Source organism: Canis aureus, chromosome 18 (genome assembly GCF_053574225.1).
Source record: "Canis aureus isolate CA01 chromosome 18, VMU_Caureus_v.1.0, whole genome shotgun sequence".
NCBI lineage: Eukaryota > Metazoa > Chordata > Mammalia > Carnivora > Canidae > Canis > Canis aureus.
In genome coordinates this window covers 39,116,508-39,124,861 of record NC_135628.1, presented here as the reverse complement: position 1 = coordinate 39,124,861, position 8,354 = coordinate 39,116,508, and the positions used below count along the sequence as shown (strand labels likewise).

The 8,354-nt window shown below is 37.7% G+C and overlaps 1 long non-coding RNA gene across 1 annotated transcript; it reads right to left on the bottom strand.

The window, feature by feature from the left end:
- Window positions 1-3,767: 3,767 nt before the first annotated feature.
- Window positions 3,768-7,702, bottom strand: LOC144288345 (uncharacterized). The gene is made up of 2 exons (XR_013356291.1): window positions 7,590-7,702; window positions 3,768-6,598 (listed from the first exon to the last, which is right to left on the bottom strand). It is a non-coding gene; the product is annotated as an uncharacterized LOC144288345 (long non-coding RNA).
- Window positions 7,703-8,354: the final 652 nt, after the last annotated feature.

The window sequence follows — 8,354 nt, the reverse complement described above, 5'->3', positions numbered from 1 at the left end:
ATCTCATTAAGCTATGTTGCTTTCGAAGTATAATGTAAACAAAGTAGAATTATTAACAACTTCCCTGAGTCATATGATATAATTTATTTTTATAGCAGCTAGTTGTTAATGAGGATATCTGTCTTTACATAGCACTGGTATTTCACTAAGTCCTGTGTCTTTGCTGTTCATGAAAAAACAATTATGCCTTCAAAGATATGAAAGAAATAAAGAAAAAAAAAGAAATAAAGAAACAAACTATAAAGTAAAAAACTTATTTTTACTCTTGTATTTATAATAGTATGAACAGATTTTGTAAAAATTCACAAGGCTGTATTTTAAAAGGTGCTGTCTGTTAATTTGCCTTGTTTTTTATTTGGCCTTATATAGAGAAATAATTCAAAATTAGATTTCAACTATATAAAATATATTTTAACCCCATATATATTTATTGCAAATTTCTGCTTAGGTAATTGACGCATTTATAATATCAATATTAGCAAAGAGCTGGAAGCTTGGATTATTACATTTTTTTCTCTTTCTTTCCCAAACCAAGCAAAATGAAAACCAACTCTCTTCTAGTTTTTGTGCTGCAAAAGTGAGCACAAAACCAACTCTCTTCTAGATGTAACCAATTTTGACTTCGGTTATCCATAGCAAACTATTCCTGAGTTTGCCTTTATGCACCATGCACCACCATATTTTTCATTAACAGAATTAAACCCTAGGCAGGTCTGTGCTTTGTAAAACAAAATGGGACTCTATAAGAACAGATACCCTACTTGTTTGGTTTTATTACCCTCAGGGAATGGCCAAAAGTAAACAAAAAAGTAAAAAAGTAAACTGATTTAAAAAGTGACATTAAAGTGCTCTCCATTTGGACACCATCAACATTGGTGACTTGAATAAAAAAGGCCTTTGAAAATATGTTATATGGGATGCTTGATTGGCTCAGTCAGTTAAGCATCTGCCTTTCACTCAGGTCATGATCTCAGGTCCCAAATCCAGCTCCCTGATCAGCAGGGAGTCTGCTTCTTTCCCTCTGCCCCTCCCCACTGCTCGCTCACTCTCTCTGTCTCAAATAAATAAAATATTTAAAAAATATATGTTATATAATTTGACCAGGTTTATGCACACTATAGATATAGTTGTCTGCAATTTATTGCAGGGGTACCTGACTAGCTTAGTCGTTTGGGTGTCGGACCCTTGATTTCGGCTCAGGTCATGACCTTGGGGTCCAGCATAGGGCTCCAGGTTCAGCACAGAGTTTGCTTGGGATTCTCTCTCTCTCTCCCCCTCCCTCCACCCCTCTCCCCATTGCTTGCTCTCTCTAGTTCTCTCTCAATGGATAGATAAAATTATTTTTTTAAATGATTAAAAATTTTAAAAAAGATTAAAAAAAAGTTTAGTACAGATTTTTTTTTAAAAGTTTTATTTATTTATTTATGAGTGACACAGATAGTGAGAGGGAGAGACAAAGGCTCCATGGAGGAAGCCCGATGTGGGACTTGATCCCAGGACTCCAGGATCACACCCTGGGCCAAAGGCAGATGCTCAACCACTGAGCCACCCAGGCGTCCCTAGTGCAGATTTTTATTTCAGACTCCATGTGGACTATTAGGAATGACTAGACTTTGCTTCCATTGGATGGTCTCAAGCAATCTAACCGATTCAGGGGTAGGCATTCCAATAGCACATGAGAGCTGAATAGCAAAATTCAGAGAAATGAGACTAAGGAGCATGCAATGAGACACTTGGCTTGTTTTATATCATGCAATAAAAAAGAAATTAAATATTAACAAAACAATACCCAGGAAGGGCTAAAAACATCTCCCTCACTTCTTTGGTGATGTTGCCAATAATATGAATTGGATATTGCCTACTAAACAAAGACATTTTGACAGTGGTTACATTGTGACACTTTAAACAGACATTTTTCAGCTACTAAATGCATTTTTTAGAACAATATGAGTTGCTGCCTACCCAGCACAAACGCCACTAAATACTTTCTAAAATGACAAATAGGAAGTCACATTCTTTAACCATTTGAACTTTCTATGGTGTTGTAGAGCACCTACATTAACATTTGTTCCTGATATTATAACAAAGCATGCCTCTTATCTAACTCGATGAAAATCTTGAGATGAACAGTTGATTTTCCACATATCTCCATGTTTCTATGAACAGACAACTAGCTTTGCTATTTTCTAAAATAGAGAATAGATAATAGAGAAATTTTATGCAAAGTTCTTTTCAGAAACCCCCAACCACCCCCACCTGCCAGAGAGGTTCCCTGAGTTGCTGCCTTCTGTCCATTTTAAATGCTGAGTTTGGCACAGAAAACATTTAAGAAAATGACAGAAAAATGAGCGTCATCAGCAACTTCAAAGTAAGGCTGTACAATTCAGAATTTGTTACTAAAAGTCTTTCAGGTCTAAACCACACATGGAGGTAGTTTTCCTCTCATTGCTCAAAGCAGAAAAAGCTGTGTTAAAGATCGCCCCAGTTTATTAATTTTGCAATTGATTATACTGATTGCATGAAGATTTCCATTGCAAAAACAGATTTTTAAGGACTAAAAATATGACAATTATGCACATTACTCATTTAAGTGAATAAGTAACTACAGGTTTTTAAAGTAGCAAACACTTAAAACGAAGGGAGTCATTTGCCCCCTTCCTCCACCTGCTTGAAATTTCTATTCACATTTACAAGTGGGGGGAGGCGATGCATGTTCAATGACAGCAATCAAGACCCTTCAATGCAATAGTCCATAAATCTAAAATGGTGATCCATGGGAGTTTAAAGATTATTAAAATACAATATTGTCTTGATAAAGTACTTCCACATAATTAAATAGACCCTGATCCTCAGAAAGGGGAAACAAAAAGTCCTCTCTAGGTTCTAAAAGGCCTTCTAATAATGGGCACATGCTCAGCTAGAGCTTTCTCCCACCACCTTCTTCAGTTCCTCCAGTGGTCCTTAACAAGAAAGGGGAACGCCACATTTTCAGATACCTAAAAAGGGATGAGAGAGTGCCAAACCCACAAAATAAAATTTCCCCACATGCAAAAAGTCCTTTCTCCTTATCAAAAGAGGACCTTTTATATTTGCTTTCATCTTCCCAGGATTCCCCTAGCTCCCATAACAAATGTGGGTGAGAGGATGAATGGAACCTCCCTTGCATGCCAACTTTAACTGAATAAACAGAACCCATTATCATCATGGTGCAATGCAGAGTTTCTCAAACTGGCCTGATGTCCCATTAGCATTTAAGCTCTGTGAGAGCAGGGATTTTGGCCTGTTTTGTTTGCTGATGGAGTCCCAGCACCTACAATATGAGTGACATGTTACATGCTGAATAAATACATGTTCAAAAATTGAATGAGTCAAAGGATCCAATGGGGTGCTTAATAAAAATATAAATAATTGGGCTCAGCCTAGACCTGCTGAAAGAGAAACTCCTGGGATCAAGCCATTTATTTGGTTTAGAAGCCAAATAGATCTGGGACAATGCCTTGCTCTACCACTTAACTGGGTGTGACCTTAAGCAAAATAACTCCTCTTTGTGTCTGATTCATTCATTAAGCAAATGGTTTAGGGTGCCTACTCTGTTTCAGCATTGTGCTACTGCGAAGGATATACCAGTGAGCTAAATAATACAGGCTGAGCCTTCATGGAGCTCATGGACTCTAACCTTTACAATGAGAATAAGTTATATCAATGTGGAAGGTTGAACTGCAAGTCAATTGAAATAAAAATGTAAACTGAACATTCAACACCAATCCTTTGTGTGGAATTCCTTTCTTTATTGACATCTCATTTACTGATGGCCAAAGAGAAATCACCCCCAGGTAAGACACAGCAAAGTTTCTTTCTTGTTTTGTTTTGGTGCTCATCACAAGAAATAACAGCCATTTTTAAAAAATTGCAATATAATCAACATATATAACATTGTATTAGTTTCAGTATGTGTACATATTCCAAAATAATCGTCACAGAGAGTCTAGTTAACATCTATCTCAAGTCTATTTTTTTAATTGCAGTATAGTTGACATAAAATGTTATATTAGTTTTGGGTGTACACCAATAGTGATTCAACAATTCTATGCATTATGCAGTGCTCACCATAAGTATAGTGACCATCTGTCACTATATAAAGTTATTACAATATTGATTATATTCCCTATGCTGTACTTTTCATCCCTGTGACTTATTTTATAATTGGAAGTTTCTATCTCTTAATACCCTTCACTTATGTTGCCCACCTCCTCCTTTCCCTCTAGCAACCACTAGTTTGTTTCCATATTTATGAGTCTATTTACTGTTTTTGTTTTCTTTGTTCATTTGTTTTGAGATTCCATATATAGGTGAAATCATATATTTGTATTTATCTAACTTATTTCACTTAGCATGATATCCTCTAGGTATCATCCAATCATGTTGCTGTGAATGGCAAAAGTTCATTCTTTTTAAATGGTAAATAATATTCAATTGCTTGTATGTGCATTTATATATACATATACTTACTTCATCTTCTTTATCCATTCATCGATTGATGGACACTTTATATATCTTGGCTTTTGTAAATAAGCCTGCAATAAACATGGGAATGCATATACCTTTTCAAATCAGTGTTTTTACTTTGGGTAATTACCCAATGATGAGATTTTTTGGATCACATGGTATTTCTATTTTTAATTGTTTGAGGTATGTCTATACTGTTTTCCACAGTGGCTATACCAATTTATATTCCCACCAACAGTGCACAAGTGTCCCCTTTCCTCCACATCCTCACCAACACTTGTTATTTCTTGTCTTTTCAATACTAGCCATTCTGACCGTATGAGGTGATTATTTCATCATTATTTTCCCTAATGATGAATGATGTCGAGCATCTTTTCATGTGGCTATTAACTATCTGTATTTATTCTTTGGAAAAATTTCTGCTCAGGTCCTCTGCCCCTTTTTTAGTTGGATTATTAGGCTTTTTGTTATTGAGTTATATAAGTTCTTTATATATCTTGGATATTAATACCTTATTGGATATATGATTTGCACATATCTTCTCCCACTCAATAAGTTGCCCTTTTGTTTTGTTGATGATTTTCTTCTCTGTGCAAAGCTTTTTATTTTGATGTAGTTCCAATGGTTTAGTTTTGCTTTTGCTTCCCTTGCCTGAGAAGACATATATAGAAAAATGTCGCTAGGGCTGATGTCCAAGAGATTACTGTTTATGTTTTCTTTTAGGAGTTTTATGTTTTCAGGTCTTACATTTTTGGTCTTTAACCCATTCTGACTTATTTATGTATATGGTGTGAGAAAGTGGTCCAGTTTCAACACATAGCAAAATCTTCTGAAAGCCATCTTTAACATCTCTCTTACCCAAGCACCACACCATGTCAGGTGCCTCCCAACTCTCTGGTCAGTCAAGAAATCAGACCAGTGAGATATTTGTGTTATAAGATCTTTATCTTTTTCCCATTTGAAGTTTCCACCACTCAGGACTTCACATTTCAAGTGTGAAATTAGTAATGATCATTAGCCATATTAATCATGATGCCTTTTTTTAAAAATATTTATTTATTTATGATAGTCACAGAGAGAGAGGCAGAGACACAGGCAGAGGGAAAAGCAGGCTCCATGCACCGGGAGCCCGACATGGGATTCGATCCCGGGTCTCCAGGATCGCGCCCTGGGCCAAAGGCAGGCGCCAAACTGCTGCACCACCCAGGGATCCCTAATCATGATGCTTTTATCTGTAGCATGCACTCACATGCATGTCAAATGATTTTAACAATTCACTTAAGACAGGTAGTGTGGATATTATTATCCCATATTATGGCTCCTCAAAGAGTTGAGGCACCTTTGCCCAGGGTATTATACTGGAAGGAAGAACCTGAATCATATACAGGTCTTTCTGTTAGACACTTAAGCAAAGTCATTCAGAGCAGAACAAGATCTTCTAAAGCCTTCCTTCTTGGTAATATGATCTGTAGACCAATAGCATCAGCATCACCTGGGAACTTATCAGAAATACAGAATATCAGGCTCTATCTCATCCAGTGGAATAAGAATCTGCATTTTGGGCAGCCCGGATGGCTCAGCGGTTTAGTGCCGCCTTCGGCTTAGGGCATGATATCCTGGAGTCCCGGGATCGAGTCCCACGTCAGGCTTCCTGCATGGAGCCTGCTTCTCCCTCTGCCTGTGTCTCTGCCTCTCTCTCTCTCTCTCTCTGCCTCTCATGAATAAATAAATAAAATTTAAAAAATAATAATCTGCATTTTAACCAGAACCCCTCAGGTGATCTGTAGTCATGCTGAAGTTCAAAAGGCACAATTCTAGGAAAAGTAACTGGAGCATAGGTTGAATCATTTAATATCCCTCAGATTTCTTAAAGTGCTAAACTAGTGACTAATACATTATATAATGACTATCTAATAAATAATTATTTTTTGCAAGTAACCTGTGAATGGATGAGTGAATGAATATCTAAAAACCACAGTGAATTTTATAGTGTCTTCATGTTTTCTGGCAAAAGTTCCAATAAAGCTTTGGGATGAACGTTCATTTTCTTGCTGTCAGTCATCTACATGCTCTTAAATCCTCCAGTATGGTCCTGGTTGAATTTGAAGATACAAAGTATCATTTCCACAGTATACTTTTGAATACTGTATTTCCTTAAAACAATTGTCTGTAGTATCAACTACTTTTTCATAGTCACTAGCAAGACTCGGCAGCTAGAGGCTGATGGAACTCTGGGATACAAGAATCACTGTTTTACCAATTTTTTGTACTTCTACTTATGCAAGACACAGATTAGGTCAGAGAAGACTTGGAGAACTTCAGCTGTCTCCTTTACAGTACTGTGTGGGAATCAAAGATGAAAAGGTATTGCCATTAAGAAACTGACATTGTAAAATTTATATAATTATGATATAAGGTAAAATGTGATAAATTCTACCTGAAAGGAAAAGATCAAGACCCCGGTCATTTAGAGATGGGGAAGTTCTCTGTGCTCTGTGGTCAGGTGTAGGGAAAGCAGGCCAGTTTCAACAAGAAATGTGCTATTGAACATTAGCACAGGAGATTGAGATGGAGTTCAGGTGAAGCACCAGTCCTAGAAGAACAGCAGCTGGGTCTAATTGTCAGGGAGGCTCAATGACCAGAGTAGGTGTGTGTTTAGGGACCAAGCACATCAGAGAGCTTGCGGGTAACAACTAAGGGTTCCAGTCTGGGCTCCAGATCCTAGGTCTGGAAGTGTAATTTACTTTTGCAAAGCCTCCCTCCACCACTGTACAGCTCCTGCTCTAAGCCCTACCTTGGTGAGGATTGGCTCAGGAACTGGAATCATCTGGGGGGAGCCATATGCTGGTGGGGGGAGATGCTGGAGAAAGCAAAGGCAAGAGGAAGGGGAAGGAGATTTGGGCATAGGAGAGTTGGGTTTATTATATACCTAGTCAAAAATGTATACTTTCTAGAATGTAAATTCTGCAAATCCCCAAACCTACAAAATTCTCTAGAAAGCTGACTTTTGCTAAAGTCCTAGTAGAGCTTCATACACACAGTGTGTTCAAAAACATCAGGTGAGGGACCCCTGGGTGACTCACCAGTTGAGCATCTGCCTTTGGCTCAGGGCGTGATCCCGCGGTCCCACGATTGAGTCCACATGAAGCCCACGTCTCCCTCTGTCTATGTCTCTGCTTCTCTCTGTGTGTCTCTCATAAATAAATAAATAAAATGTTTTTTAAAAATCAGGTGATAACGTCTAGCAGCATCAAGCAATTGGCTCTCCTTTGCACCTTCTGTGCTCAGAGAACTAAAATATGTGTGCAGCCAGCCTAGAGGAACATTTCTTTTGTGTTATAGACCATCATTTAAGCTTAGCTGCAGGGCTCACAGCCTGAATAGCCTTTATTGTCCTGGAAGCTGAGACAGATGTAGAAAAAATAAGTAGGAAAATCTGTACTAAAAAAAAAAAAAAAAAAAAAAAGGAAAATCTGTACTAATTTCTGTGAGTTTCCCATGTACTTTATTTTTTAGTTTGTTCCTTAGAGTGTAGAGTTTGCGCTTTTTGTTTGTGCAGACCTGACTTCTTTTTTTAAAAGGTTTTATTTATTTACGTATTTATTTGAGAGAGAGAGGGAGAGCGCAGGAGGAGGAGCAGAGGGAGAGGGAGAGAGAGAGAGAATCTCAAGAGGACTCCACGCTGAACACAGAGCCCAACACAGGGCTCAATCTCATGACCCTGAGAGCATGACCTAAGCTGAAATCAAGAGGTCAGAACTTACCTCCTGATCAACCAAGGTGTCTCCAGACTATGTGACTTTTTGTTTCATATCTTTCTCACACACACTAGAAAAATAATGAATTCT